Source organism: Chenopodium album, chromosome 15 (genome assembly GCF_948465745.1).
Source record: "Chenopodium album chromosome 15, dcCheAlbu1.1, whole genome shotgun sequence".
NCBI classification, from domain to species: Eukaryota; Viridiplantae; Streptophyta; class Magnoliopsida; order Caryophyllales; family Amaranthaceae; genus Chenopodium; species Chenopodium album.
The window spans coordinates 8,670,748-8,686,740 of NC_137848.1; the positions used below are offsets into that span (position 1 = coordinate 8,670,748).

General features: G+C 32.8%; 1 long non-coding RNA gene, 1 other non-coding gene and 1 pseudogene across 10 annotated transcripts; 2 read left to right on the forward strand and 1 right to left on the reverse strand.

Moving 5' to 3' along the window:
* The first annotated feature begins 463 nt into the window (after positions 1-463).
* LOC145582879 (uncharacterized) lies at positions 464-5,263 on the forward strand. 9 transcript variants are annotated; one of them, XR_014099980.1, is made up of 9 exons: positions 464-1,732; positions 2,153-2,213; positions 2,370-2,395; positions 2,644-2,762; positions 2,881-2,960; positions 3,128-3,194; positions 4,387-4,444; positions 4,634-4,717; positions 4,977-5,263. It is a non-coding gene; the product is annotated as an uncharacterized LOC145582879 (long non-coding RNA). The 9 variants fall into 9 exon arrangements; XR_014099978.1 differs by having other exon boundaries at positions 2,153-2,395; XR_014099977.1 differs by having other exon boundaries at positions 2,370-2,762.
* Positions 5,264-6,914: 1,651 nt separating this feature from the next.
* Positions 6,915-7,629, forward strand: LOC145582878 (protein DETOXIFICATION 35 pseudogene; annotated as a pseudogene).
* A 2,383-nt stretch (positions 7,630-10,012) lies between these two features.
* TRNAQ-CUG (transfer RNA glutamine (anticodon CUG)) lies at positions 10,013-10,084 on the reverse strand. The gene has a single exon. It is a non-coding gene; the product is annotated as a tRNA-Gln (tRNA).
* Between the last annotated feature and the right edge of the window lie 5,909 nt (positions 10,085-15,993).

Here is a 15,993-nt window from a genome sequence, read left to right on the forward strand (position 1 = left end):
AACTCCTTCTTCGTTAGTTAATTAATTATTGTTTCTGTAGTATGCATGATTAATGATAAACAGCTTGAAAAATCCTCATTTTTTTTCCTGACTTGTTCCAATTAGTCCGGTAATTAGCTGGTAGCTGATTGTATTAGCTGGTTATAATTAACTGATTGTGTAAAAGTGTTTGATAAATAGCTTTTAGCCTGTTAATTATTAGCCGTTTTAGTGTAATTAAGAGCCAAAAAGTTAATTGTTCTATAAGCTAATTGTAAAAAGCTCTTATAATGAGCCCAAAAATCTCTTTTAATAAGCTATTTACCAAACACTCGAGTTAGCTTTTTAAATTGATAAACCTCTAATTGAGCAGAATAAGCTAAAAGCTCTTTACCAAACAAGGCGTTAAGAGTAATCATATCTTTACCCTTTCTATAAATATGAGCAACAAAATTACTATTCCTTATGAACAGTACTCCGAGTACTGTAGCTTAGGAACAGAGCATTTCCATTTTTGGCCTTGCAAATTAAGATCTCTGGTGTTTTGCATTTCCCCGTTTTCCTCTCACCCTCTTATTTTGCTTTTCCCTTTTTCATTCATGTTGTTTTGATTCAATCATATAATATTCCTCTCCTTTTGATTCACTCTCTCTCATCTGAAATTGAATTGTATCCAAAATTAAGCTTCACTGAGTCTTCTTCAATTCAATGTTTACATGTATGTTAAGCCTTCTCCAATTTAGGAATTCCCAACTCTGTAAAAAAGTAGGGCTTGCTCTAAGTTATTTAAGTACTTTATGTACCTCTCCATTCAATTATACTCTCAATTCTTCATTAAAGCGGCTTCTGAGCTTTATCTCCCTCATCAGACAGCTTTGAGGTAATATGTCTGTTTTGATCAATCATCAAATATCAATTTCACAATCTAGGGTTTTGTACTTCAATTTTTTTTTTTTTTTTTTACCTCAACATGCTTTCAATTCGATTTGATTTTTCGTTATTCTTTTATATCTAGGGTTTTAGTGAATTGGGCAAATTATCATAAGAAAGAAAACTTAAATAGGATATAGATATAACCACTCGACAAAATAAGATTACAGAATTAAATTAATCATCTTACCTATAATTTTACTCTGTGCAATTTACGTTGATGATCATAAGAGAGTAGAAATTATGTGTATTTTCGAATTCTTTGTTCATGGGAGGAGAGAGAAAGAGAGGGGATTGTGTAATTTTTGGTATTGGAGCAGAATGAGAGGTCACCTGAATGGAGGGGTCTGCGCTCACTCGATTCGGCGGCAACACCCGAACGGTGGCGATGTGATAAAATTGGTGGTATTTTTTGTCTCCTAAATTCGGCTTTTCTTTAAATCTTCTCACCTTTTGTTCTTCATTCCCACGTGACGTAATTATCAGCTCGATTTCAAGCTTGCAGATGATCCTAAACTTGCTTTACATGTAATCATCTTTGTTTTTAAATTTCTAGGTTTTGATTATTTATCTTAACTTTTGAATTTTTTCTTTATATTTTTTGAATTAATTTAATTTTTTTTTCCTGGGGTTTTGAAGGAAAAGAATGTTTGCTGGGAGTAGTAGCAACAAAAGTGCGTCGTTCTAAGACCCTGATGTAATCGAAAATCCGCGTCCTGCTATAAGAACGAATGAATACAAATAACTAAATAAGAGAATCTATTGATTTGATTTGGGAGGGCATCAGATCACTCTCCGGGTTTGGGAAGATTACTAAGCTAAAGTAATTTTATATTCTTGTGTATTTGGCTATGTCAGTAATTATATTTGGTGACTGATTGACCACTGTCGAAAATTATTAGGGTGTTTTGTTGGTCATTCTAATAACTCTAATTATGCTCAGTGTTGAAATTATGTGTAAGTTATTTGGTTATATTGATGTTTTTGTCAGTCTCCTTAATTGAAGTTAATTAGTAAGGCATTCATAAATCATAATCCCGGATAAGGATTTCAGTATATATCTGATTTCATGGGTTGATATCTCCTTGAGTTCAAGGAGAATAGGTGCAGTGATGAGGTTGAAGCAGTAGTATATAACTGAGGGTCCTTACTACTCTCTTATATACGGAGTAACTTGTTTAGTTGTTATGTCTTGTGTATGTTTTTCAAAACATTAATGCTCATGTCATGTTTCATGTTAAAGGGTCAGCAAATATGAGGAGACACTTAAGCCATATGTCTACTTGAACAAGCACATCATCCAGGTATAATCTCTACGCGTTATTTAAATTACACCCGCCATCTTATTTCTTATTCATTTACCCCTTCAATGGTAAAATTTTCTGGGTATATTTCCTAATCATCAATTAATGCAAACCTTTCCAATTTTTTGCTTAATTCCTGGGTGTGCCTCTTAATAGTACGGGCATGTGCTTTAAGAATCTGGGTATGTGTCTTAAAACTCTTAATTATATGTATATTCATCATAATCATCTAATTTTCTTGCAGTTCAAATTCAATCTTTTTATATTTTTTATCTTGCTGAAATTTTGCTTATTTTGCTAAAATATTGATAATATAAATGTTACGATCATAGATTTGGGCATTTAATTTTACCTATTAAAAATTGGGTGGTCCCCAACTGTTGTGCTTAGGAGTAGTGATTGATCCTTGAGTACAATTTATTGATTTCAGATTACAATATATAGGCCAGAAAGGAGGAATGCTTTTAGGCCAGAAACAATAAGGAGTTGATTCGAGTGTTTGATGATGCAAGAGGTGATAACTTAATGGGTGTTATCATTCTTGGCAAGGTAATTAATTTTGCTGCTTTATGTTGATCATAGCATCTTCTTTGCTGATTTTTGATTCCCTTGCTAATTAGTTTTTGTTGATTATTAATTTTTTTTTTATCAATTAATTTGATTTTAGAATTGGTGAATCTCGTGGGTTTGCTTTTGTTCGTTACATGTATCAAGATGAAGCTGCCAAAGCTGGTGAAAAACTTGATGGTTGGTTTTGATTTTTCTCAATTCATCCATTTTTTTTTCACTTTCAATTGTAGATTGAATTGGGTTTTCTTTAATTTGGGAAAAAAAATTTCAACTTGGGTATTCTTTTAATCGTAAATTATCGGGTATTTTTAAAATTAATTACCAAGATTGAGTTTACTGTACAGGCAAGGTCGTTGATGGCAGAGAGATAATGGTTCAGTTTGCAAAATATGGTCCTAATTGCTGAGAAATGTGAGTAATAACAAAAATTGTTTGTTTTTTTTATTGGTTTTTGGGTGTTTTGATGCTATATGTTACTCTGCTTGTGATATCTTTACAAGAAGTGACAAAGTTTGCTTATTCTATTGAGAAGGTATTTTTATTTTGTATTTGGCTGCGTTCTCTGTGGTGTTGGGATGGTGATGAGGTTGTTTGAATTATAATTTAGGTCATGCTCAGACATTTGCTGGTATGAATCATGGCATGTTAGTTACAGCTTTTAGCCTTGTATATATATATATATATATATATATATATATATATATATATATATATATATATATATATATATATATATATATATATATATATATATATATATATATATATATATAATTGTAAGGAAATTTAATTAGTTGATTTCAAAAAAAAATATACTATATCATGCTTTAATACTGCATATGAGCATATGAAAATGTTGAACCATTCATAAGAAGGAAAAAGTGATAATCAGAAAGGACAATTGTGAGGGACAGAATGATGATGATGCCTATTTAAAACTCCTTTTTTTATTATGCTATAATAATATAATATACTATACTAAGCTAATGTAATTCTCGTAGCCCACATTTTGTAATTTTGACTCATCCACAAATATGTCACTTTTTTTGTACCATAGATAAAAATTTAAAGAAGAAAGAGTTGCTTTTCAAATTCCATATGTCATATTTTTGTTATCAATAATTTTAAAAGTTGTATATTTTCTAGGGTACATTTAAAATTTAATTGAGAATTTATAAAACATTAATAGCAAACAGGAGGAGGCAGTAGGGGGTAGGAGATTGTATATTTAGTGAATTGGAGTAGTAAAACAAATTCCCCAATCTTCTTCTAATCTTGAGGGTAAGAAACAACATTACAGAGGGAGAAAATGAAGATATATCTCAGATTTGGGATAACAAAAGGGCCTTTTCTTTTGGAGTAGCCTCTATTGGTCTATTGGTTTTAATTCCAAGCCAACATCATAATCAGGTGCTAAGTATTAATGTTAATGAATTACAGCTGTATTCATTTTAGTTGTTTAATTACTATATTAATTCATTCAATTGCTCTCTATCTTTCCTTCACCTTGTTTAGATCAGTGATGGAAGCAGTTGTTTATTCTGTTTGGTCCTTTACTTTTAGTTTGGTAACTATAATTGATGGTGTTTTATTGAGTTTGCAGGGCTCCTAAACATCTTCTTGGAGATAAGGACTAAAGAGTGCTCTACATCAGTGGTGTGGTAAGGGTTGCATAATATCTGCACTATTGACCAATAACCCATTATTTGATGGAAAAAACTGAGTTAGAGCTTGATAAGTTAGGCATATATACATTCCTTCTATTTTGCCATCTTTCAATATATGCAGTCTTCTCTTTCGTCTTATCTTTGAGTACTTGATTATTTAATTTTCTGATGGCTATACTGCAGATATTCAGAACACTGGACTGCCTAATGACAAGATTCGGCCAAAGTATTTTCAATTTGGATCAAAGCTAACTTTGCTCAACAACCGTGAGTATATGCTGTCACACTATTTCATTTAGTTGTACTATCATTGTTTAAGATCCTTGTTATACTTTATTAAGGTAAGGTTTTGGGTTTTGAATTAGCAAATATTGCATTGTTTAAGAATCACCCGATAAACAACACTTTCTCTTTACATACATTGGTCAACATATTTCAGAGCCTTTTTTATCCACTATATATGTGCATCCTTTCTCTTTATATACAATGTCTTCAATATTAATGATAAATATGCTCCTGATGACAGGGTTCTTACTAAGCATGAAAAATCTGTAGCTAGAACCGGAAGGGGCTTGACAAAGCAATGTTGGGACAAAGAACTGAACCCAAGAGATCAATTTGAAAATTTCAAGGCTGCTTGATGTGTTTAGTTTATTACAAGCTTACTTGTACCTTTTTTTTTTTCCCTATGTGTAACTAGCATCTTGCTCTTTAAAGACTACATATTGTGGTGTTTATTAAATTTACATGTGGCATGTTCTTTACCTTTAGCTTCATTTATTATCAGAACGTCTTAGCTTAGTTTTCTTAGTATTATTTCTGGAAGTTATGACTTGCTATTGTCAAAGGTTTACTAAAAGTTCAGGTACTCTACAATGCATTGTTAATTTGTTAGTTGCAAACTTACAATTTTGCTTGGTTAGATGGTTTTGAAATCTCAAGTAATGTCACACAAAGGTTATGCATGAATTACTTAACCAAGACAATATATTTTCTGTAAGTAGGGGTGATTTGTTGGGCAATTACAAACTCACAATTTTATAAATTAGTCAAGATACATAATCATTTTTATTAATTGGACGATAAAGAAATTACGATAACTTGGGGTGCTACCACAACTAGTACTAGTAAAAAATTAAAAATACAAAAAGGTTTTTTTGTTTTTGTTTTGTTTTTTTTTTTTTTTTTTTTTTTGTATTTGTTGTATTTATTTTTTAAGGGAATGTCAACACAAATAGTGGCATGTTAAAATGGCTAACGTGCGTTCAAAGATTTGATCTTGTTTTGCCGTATTAAATTAGAAATTTAGATTGCCCAATTGAACTCCTTTTCATTCATTTATATATTTTCTAAATAAGCCCAATTGACATTATTTGTACTCCTTTTGTCTTGAAATAATCATAAACCAACTTAAATGTAGGATATTAAAATTTTCAGTATAATTTTTAATGACTATATTTCCTGTCAAAAAAAATATTGTAATAGTCATTAGATTTTTTTTTTTTAATCATATTATACTTGCATTTCGTATATACTTGCTCCTCATTTTGTTTGCCCATTTGACTTTGCGGTCTCCAAGACACGTATTAAAAATTTATATTTGATATTAATAAAATATATCATGAGACAAATCAAATAAAACCCCACGTGACTATATTATATCTGGTTGAATAACGAGAACTCATGATCAAAATTTTCAAAGTTTAACCCAACTTTTGACAAAGGAGCAAAATAAATAGGGATAGAGGGAATAGGAGATAGGTGAAAGAAATTCCCTAAAACTTTGGTCACCTATAGACATTACTCGTAATTGCCTTTTGCCTTTCATTAGAAGATAATTACAGAGTGTTTTTAGACTAGTTAATTGATAATTATGTCTTCATCATTATAACAAAATAACAAAAATGATTATTGAGCGAGCATTGACACCGTCGGTGCAAGAATCTTCTAGCCAACCTGCTTTCACATAAACAATTAGTCAATAAGTTCATCGGTGCATCTGAATATCTGATCAACAAAGTTTTAAATAAGTGATTTACATAACATCAAGGAATATCAAACATATTTCTGGGCCTCAAGCTGATGGTTGAGTTCTAGGAATATGTTTTATACTCTATCAAGTATAATTTGTTAAAAGCAGGTTGGCTAAAAGAATTTTGAACATAAACAATTATTAACTGATTCAAAAGTTTTATGTAAGTGAATAACATAACTTCTGAAAATTACAGTTTGTTAAGAGTATATTGAATTTTCATGAATGTACTAAAATGCGTTGAGTTGTTTAACTTGGACGATAACAAAATTATTTGGTGCACTGGTTGTTACAAGTTTTAAGTGCTGGAAGAGTATTAATTACTTGTTCTTGAGGTTCTTCCTTGACTTGTCAGCAGCACAAAAAGTGAAAGCATGAATTTTCGAAGATTTTAATGGGATCAAATTTTGTTGTTCAATATTGTAGCTTGGTATGGGGAGCGCGCTTGAGACATTGTGTGGACAAGCTTTTGGTGCAGGGCAAGTTCATATGCTTGGAATTTACATGCAACGCTCGTGGATTATTCTATTGCTTAGCAGTCTTGTACTTGTACCAATTTACATCTTTGCTGCACCTGTGTTAAAGTTTCTAGGACAAGACCCTGATGTAGCCAACCTTGCTGGACAGTACACCATCCTTACTCTACCCTCGGTCTTCTCATTGGCTATCAGTTTTCCTACTCAGAAGTTCCTACAAGCCCAAAACAAAGTTGATGTAATGGCTTGGATTGGATTTATAGTTCTAATTGAACACGCTGTGCATCTCTGGCTTTTTATTCCTGTAATGGGCTGGGGTCTGCGCGGGGCTGCAGCAGCTTTCAACATCACAGAATGGGTGACTGCAATTGCCGAACTTGTTTATGTATTTGGTTGGTGCAAGGATGCATGGAAAGGCTTCTCTTGGGATGCTTTTAAGGAGATATGGGCGTTTGTTAGGCTTTCAATTGCTTCTGCTGTGATGCTTTGCCTTGAAATCTGGTATATGATGAGCATACCACTTCTTGCTGGTCACCTTCCAAATGCTGTAATCATTATAGGCTCCCTTTCTATCTGGTGAGTTTCCGAGCCTCCTTGAGTTATGATTTGCAAGTTTATTGTCTATTTGCAAGAATGTCACATTGCCATGGTTAAGAAATTGAACAATTGTTGTATCATACTAAATCTTCCTGGATAAATGTAAACTGGATTATTATTCTTACTAACTAGCTGTTGTTTCTGCCAAAAATGTCGCTAATGTAATTCTCTTATTTCTGATTCAGCATGAATGTAAATGAACTACAATTGATGATATTCGTTGGCATAAATACTGCTGTAAGGTAATGCATACACAGACCTTTTCAGTTCATTTGTTATAGAAGTTGGGAAATTCTGTCATGATACCATACTCTTAGAAACTGTAAGTGGCTATGATAATTTAATCCATCAAATCTGAAGTAATTTTCTGTTATTATTAGTGTTTGCAGCGTCCAAGGGCAACCAAATTTAGTGCTTACGTTGCTGTCTTCCAGTCTCTCATCATCGGGCTCTTGTGCATGGTCCTTATCCTTGTCACTAAAGACTATTTTGCTGTTATTTACACTGATAGCAAGGAATTGCAACAAGCAGTTTCTAAATTAGCCTGGTTTCTTGGTGTGACAATGGTTCTTAACAGTGTTCAGCCTGTCATTTCAGGTAGACTTACACTTAAATTTCTTCGTATATTTTTGCGACTTTTTTTCTGTGTCAAATTTGTATATCTCCTTTCTGCCAACGTTCAACTGATTGACGAACTCCTGAGCAGCCTCGAGTTGAGTACTTCATGATTCAATAATTAGTTTCATATCATCTTTGTAGGAGTTGCTGTAGGATTGGGTTGGCAAGCCACCGTGGCTAATATAAACTTGGCTTGCTATTATGCATTTGGGATACCTCTTGGATACATTCTCGGTTATGTAGCAGATTTTGGAGTAATGGTACTAAATTATTTTTCTGTCCACTTGCACTTATTCAAGATCTTATTTCTTCATTAGCTATCACGGTTTCTGAAATACGTGTTCATCAATTATAGGGAATTTGGAGCAGCATGATAGCTGGAACCGTCTTGCAGACACTCATTCTACTCTTCATCCTTTACAGAACAAATTGGACTAAAGAGGTGAACATGACAGAGCTTTCAGTTATAGTGTTATACCTTTCCTTTCTTCTAAAAGCTTGGATTTGCCAAAATTCAGAGATAATATCTTAATATTTCGCTACATAACATGCAACTGTTATTAAGCCCTCTGTCCTGACTCAAAGTTAACATTGAGCCAGGCTCAGAGATTAAGGAAATAAGGAGTGACAGAGGATTAGAGGCAGTAGTAATCAATGCAAACAATGAATCAAATATTTGCACCTTAATTAAAATTAAACCCTTTCGAGTCAAGTTGTCATGGGTGTAGTGTAATTCATGGTTTACAACGTCGTGATTTTCACATATTATGCATTCCTGCCCCATGAATATAATCTACTTAACTCCACATGGTGTTTAAGCAGCGTACTTGCATGTCATTTGGCCATGGTTAGGACTTCTTTTGGCTATATATGCTTTTCATACTTGACTATTACGAGTAGAATTTTGGCTCTGATTTTGGTACAATTTATTGGAGTTTGGTGTGTAACTATCGAGTTCATGGGCACTTGAGATGGATTGAAGAGAATTTGAATAGACACTTGTGTTTGCTGTTAGCCTGTAATAGACATCAGAAAAGGTCTAAGTCTGCTTACTTCTGAACACCTTAAAAAAATGTCGATTACATGGGTACTTAAGATGAATTGGAGAGTTCAAACACACATATGCTGTAAAAACACATCATAAAAGGTTTACATCTGAACAAAACTCAACCTTAAATTATGCAGTAGCATTCTTAAAAGGGTGGTGCTTATTAATGTCATAAGCTTGTAATAAGTTAATAACATGACTGAGCTACCTCCTGTATGATATGCAGGTGGAAGAAACAAGCAGCCGCATGCAAAAGTGGGGTGGACTGGACATCAGCACACATAAGGTGGGCGACGACATATGAATGACTTACTGCAAGTGATGCAAAATTTCTGCTCCTGCATCGTCACTTGAGCTTCATTAACAGCTGAAGGTTTGGATGTTTTGACTGGAGCTAATGTTGTGCACAACCTGGGTTTAACAAATCACTGAGACAGTGTTTCATGATAAAACCTAATCATCAAGTCACCATTTATTCCATCACTTAACATTCCAAAGTTTTTGAGCTTTTATACAAATGAGGCACAAGAACATTACAAATTGAAAATCAAATTATTAATTATGGTAAGATCAAGTTCTTACATTTTTGTTTAATACTATGTATGAAATAATTGTATTTTCAAATTGAAAGTATTTAAATTATACTTGTATTATTTTCATTCATTTACTCATTACAGTACATCATAAAAACCTCGACAAACATGTAGAATCTGAGTCTCCTTGCTCCACTAAATTTGTAGCACCAAATTACATGCTCCGTTTGTTGTAAAACATCAAAAAATAATAAATTAAGGTCCTACCGAGATTTGAACTCGGGTTACTGGATTCAGAGTCCAATGTCCTGACCGCTAGACCATAGGACCTTTTGTTTTTGAATTAATGGCAAATTTATAATACACTTTACTTATAAAGTGAGAAGTAGTGTGCCATGAAAATGGTGGATTGCACTATTTCAGGTTGAATGGGGCAAATTAGTAATTTTATATATTTTTGTTGATTTGTTTTTTTTTTTTTAATTATGGTTAGAGTCACAAATGCCAATAGTGGAGGATGATGAGAATTGATCTCAGGATGCCCTGAAACCGAGAAGGAAACTCTAACCAAACCACTTGAACTATCCCTCATGTCAGAGTAGCTTTGAACTTTTTTGATTTTATTATTACTCCCTCCGTTTTTAAATACTTGCTCCACTTTTCTTTTTCGGACGTTTTTAAATACTTGTTCCATTTCCTTATTTGGAAAGTTTTAACAATATTTAATTAGTTTCTCTTACTAAGTGGACCTACCATAAACCATATTTTATTAATTTCATATTCTTTCTCCTTCAATTCTCTCCACTATTTTTGTTTTTTACATTTTTTTATTTTTCCACCTATCCTTCTACCTCCATATTTTATTACTTTATCCAATTTTTCCTAAAACTCTGCACATGGAGAAATGAAACAAGTATTTAAAAATGGAGGGAGTATTTTTTATACTTTTGTACTTAATACATTTTGGAAGTACTAGTCTACTGCAATAAATAACTAAATGACTGCCTTCAACGAAAATGGTGGGAATGTATTAAAACTTTTATTGGAAAATGAATTATAAGAAGAAAAAAAAAACAATAAAGAAAAATGGTGGTATGTAGGGAGAAAATTAAATGCACGAGAGCCGCTAGGCAATAGCATATCGTGGACATTTTGACATCTTTGCTTGAAAGAACATCATTGTGAATTTGTGATGTTCAAGCAACAAATAAATGTACCTACTTTTAATTTTATTGGTACTCCTCTTTAATCAATACGAAGTATTAGATTTCTTTCATTTTCCAAAATAATTGGACTAGGTTAATACACATATTCATATATCCAATTTTGTAAGAAAATATATTCAAAAATATTGATTTTCGAAAAATACACATCAATATGAATCTAATTAACAAAATCTTTATGAGTATGATACTTGTATAAAATTGTACGGAGTAAGAATTTATGGCCAGTGTTTTTTTAGGGAGCCCCATTTAATCTCAAAGATTAACAATTTCAATTTATCTCCTCTTACACCTTTGTACATTGTTTTTTGTGCTACTTTATTATTTTACTTTTATCATTTAAAAAATAAAAAAAAATAATTAGGTTGTGCGAGGAGATATATTCACATATTTATCTCAAAGAGAAACTTGAATTTACCCGTGTTTTTTTAGCGTTGGACACATAACTATTCAAAGTGTAAGAATATTTAGAAACAATTTACATAATACAAATAATGCAGAAAATCAAAGTCATAATAAAAAAAAAAAAATGGTGTAAGGTCGTGTCGATTTTTCTAAAAAAAGATAGGCAAAACCTTAAATTAAATTAAATGCATGTATGGGACACTTAAAATAAATACGTTTTTGTCAAAAAAAAATGTTAATTTTAAAAACACATTTATTTAACCAAGTTTTTAAATTGAAACTAGTATGTGACCCGGACGATGCATCCCCCGCGTTGTTACTTTGATCATTAAACCTTTGAATAATTTGTTTATGAACAACAATTGGCTAATCTATTAACTATTACTAAAACAAACATTGGTAATATCATCTCTCCTCAAAACTATATACGTGTCGCTTTCTTATGAAAATTTTCCCCTCTGAAAACCATTGATGATGTTATTTTTTGTGATACTATTTTTTTTTTTTTTTTTTGTGATACTTCATAAACAAGCTAAGTAAATTCTTTCAACAACTTTAATCTAGAAAATCAGAGTACAATAAATTGAATAGCAATTGTATTCCTTCTAATGAATTTATGACAAAATTGAAAATTCATTGTATATACAAGTTCTACACTACAATTTTTTTGGTTAAAATCGTGCATCGCTAATCTAGTTATATAAACGTGTCCTTCGTATATAATTTACAATATTTTATTTAAAAAAATATATAATTTATAATATAATGAAAATAAAGATATAATTATTATCAAAATAATTTAAATGACTAAAAATTAATTTATAACAATAAATAGTTAGTTTTCTTGTATGCATTAATTACCTCGATGAGCATTATTAGCAAATACTTCGTAATAGAATCGATTTTTTTAAGAATTGTAGGTATTACATGTTCAGATCTTATGTATATATATGAGTTGAGTATAAAAGCATGACTAATCAATAGATGAGATGGTAAGACTTCTAATGCATATTTTTGTGGTTAGTTGTGAATTCAAATCTCATGATAGACATCTATCTATGCTTTTATATATTATAAAGCGTTTCTAATATAAGATATATGTCACGTGGAACCCTTCACATGTATTAGAAGTATAACACATCATTGTAATATGCCACAACATCCATTTTACTATAAACATGTTTCAATTGCAATAAAAATGTTTAATACAAGGTTTGACCACAAGACCAACAACAACTGGATTAATGTTCTTACCAACTTTGTTATCTTTTACTTATATTTCAAGTTCAATGATAATACACTAAGGGGGCTTTGGTTCACATAATTAAGGTATAAGGTATGGGTTTAGAATGATTTAAACCCATACCTTATGTTTGTTTTATGATTTTAAGAGTTTCAAACCCATACCTCAAACCCCCAAGGTATGAGGTTTAGAAACCTTGGGGGGGAGGTGGGTTTGGCTCATTCCGAATCTTTTAGGTATCAAATAAAAGAAAAATATTGCATTCCATAAGCATACCAAACATATGGTATTAAGAATCAAGTTCCAAACTCATACTACTATGGTTTCATTCCTGATTCCAACCCCATACCGGTTTGCGAACCAAACGCCCCCTACAGTTTAATTTGTACAAGACATCAATTTGAGAGTGTTTATTTAATTTTATTAGTTATTATTGTCCACTTATTTTTTTGTAATTATATAGTTTATTATTTTATAGCCCAAATAATATGTATTGATATTCAAAGCAAAACACAGTGCATCGCCCAAGGCCACACACTAGTTTTTCATTAAAATATGCTCATAGTTGAATGAGCATGTACGTCAGAATGTGGACAAAGTTTTTAATGTTTAATGAGTTAAGCTTGAACAAGCTCTTAAAAGGTTGTTCAAGCTCAAGATTGACTTAATCACTAATACTTGTATTATCCTCAAACCTAACACTTAATATTCCACTTAAAATTGGGGGTCGATAAAATTTAAACTCGTGACATTTGTATCACACTAGCTCTGATACCATGTTAAAACACCAACTCAACAAAAATAATTGAGACCTAATAATATGTTTTATATTCTATCACACTCACTATTTCAATTATTCATAAACGATTTAAGTAGAGCGAATCCATCGATTCAATTCAAGCCAAGACAATAATATCTATATAGACCGTATTCATGTCACCATCAAATATTTATTATAAACAACTGTATATTCCTACGTTGCCATCGTGCCATCCAGCCCCGTATCTGGGGCAGGGCAGCCGGGGCGGCCGCCCAGGGCCCCAAAATGGAAAGCCCAAATTTGTTAAAAATGAGTCTGGTTTAATAAAAAAATAAAAAATAAAAAAATAAAAAAATAAAAATAAAAAAAATCAAAGCCCAATCTATGTTTAATGTTCATTCATGTATTCATCACCTAGTATTACGGAGAAAAGATTTCTCTTCCCAAAACAATTACTCTCCCTAATTAATACCTATCTATCCCAAAACAGTTACACTCCTATTTAATACCTATTTTAATAAATCCCTTAATTTGGCTAGGTTCAATTCTCAGAAGAAGAAAAAAAAAATTATAAGGAGGGAAATTAAAGAAAACGACGGTGGTTCTCTATAGGAGTATAAACATTGGTGGCTATTTAAGGGTTAAAGAGATGAAGAATATTGACGAGAATGATGAAAAGGGATTGCGTAGATCGTTAGCAAATGATGAATTCCATTAAAAAAACTTTAATTTATTCATGATGACCTCGTAAAGGTTAAATTTTTTGTAATTTTGTATGTTTTTGATGTATTTAATTTTGTTATACTGTGATTTTTTATAAGCTAGGTTTTGCCAAGAATTTTGGAGGGTTTTGCTACTATTAAGTTTAGTTAATTAAGTTTAGCAAAGTTATCTTGATTATTGTTCCGTGTGAGCTCCGGTACAGATAATCTTCGTGGGTTGGTAAAGGTTTACCGTCCAATTACGCACCTGCACAGTCAACACAGATGAGCTAACCCGGGGGTTATCCGGGAATAACCTCTCCGATGCTAAAGTCAGCAATCCGATAAGAAGAAAGAGTGAAGAGAGAGAAAGTGTTTTAGATATGTAGAGAGAGAGAGAGAAAAAGATTGTACCTCCAGGTGAACATTTGCTTGGGTATATATATAGGGAAACAACCAAGCTGGTGCCACCTATAACGATAGGTGGCAAACCGACCTCGTAGCCAGCAGGTGCCTACGTGGCCTCAAGCAGCTCTCCACGTGGCCGTTTAGAAAGGCTGTTATGGATATTTGAGCTTTCTTACTAATCAGTTGTTTAGCGGTATTAGAAGACATTACTGGCTAATTTGCTTTACTACTGGTATCCTCCCGTACAACTAGCCCCCCAAGTGAGGACGGTGGTGAAACCGGCGTGCTCACTTGTAGTTATGAGAGGGAGTTAAGTAAGGAAAGTATGAACTGAGATTTAAAAATCTCCGATTTGCCCCCCAAGTAATCAAAGTACTGATAGTGCTTTGGTCCACTTAAAAATTAACTGAGATTTAAAAATCTCCGATTTACCCCCCAAGTGATCAAAGTACCGATAGTGCTTTGGTCCACTTAAAAATTAACTGAGATTTAAAAATCTCCGATTTACCCCCCAAGTGATCAAAGTACCGATAGTGCTCTTAGGCATTTTTTTTTATTTATTTATTTTTATTATTTTTTTTTGATGAAAAATTTAAAAAATCCAAAATTGGCTTGGGCGGGAAAACTTAAAAAATGAGCGGGGCACGTGTCATTCATCCTGCGCTTTAGTTTACGAAAAGGCGTTTTTCCCCAGCCTTTGGATTGCATGCACAAACTGTCACTTCAACTGCCACTGTTCATGGGGGTATTTAAACCTCGAAAATGAGCAAATTTCCTCATTTGCTCTTGATTTCCAAAAAATTTCTTCGAAGTACTTTTCTGCGAACACACTTAGGGTTTCATCGATCAATTTGTATCATCAAGAAGAGAGTAATTTCAATTGTTTTCTTGAAGATATAACTTTCTCGACTTTCCCACTTCAGTGTTTCGTAGAGCTGTTCTGCGAACTTCAAGCGATTCAACGAGGTAAAAAGCCCTAACTTTTTCGTTTATTTTGGTAAATAGAGTGTCAATTGCCTGTTTCGCCTTAGTGTCGTGTCTGCGGTTGTGTTTGTTAAGTTTATGCCTGAATTTGTTCAAAACTCGACTTCGGGTAAGGTCGGCGAGGCTGACCCGTTTGCACCCTTGTCCCCAGCTCCAGTGAAAGAAGTTGAAAATTCTTGTCAGCCTACTTGGTCTAATATTTTAGAGGACGTTGATATCATCTCAATATCCCCGATAAGCATTTGTCCACAATTAGAGTCTACTTTCGAGATTATTCAATACGGATCAAATTTAGGCAAGATAGGTCGTAAAACAACTGCAATGCCGAGAACCAAAAGAATTAGTTATCAGCCTGAGGAAGGTGAAACCTCTGAGCATCGCGCAGGTAAAGAACCTGTGGTTGAAGAAACCTCTTATGTCGGTGAAGAGCACGTGCAGTCTGTAGAGAGGTCTCTGGAGGGTATGGGTGAGGAAAGTGTAGGGAACAGTCAAGATGAGGGTGTAGGTGGGAGTGG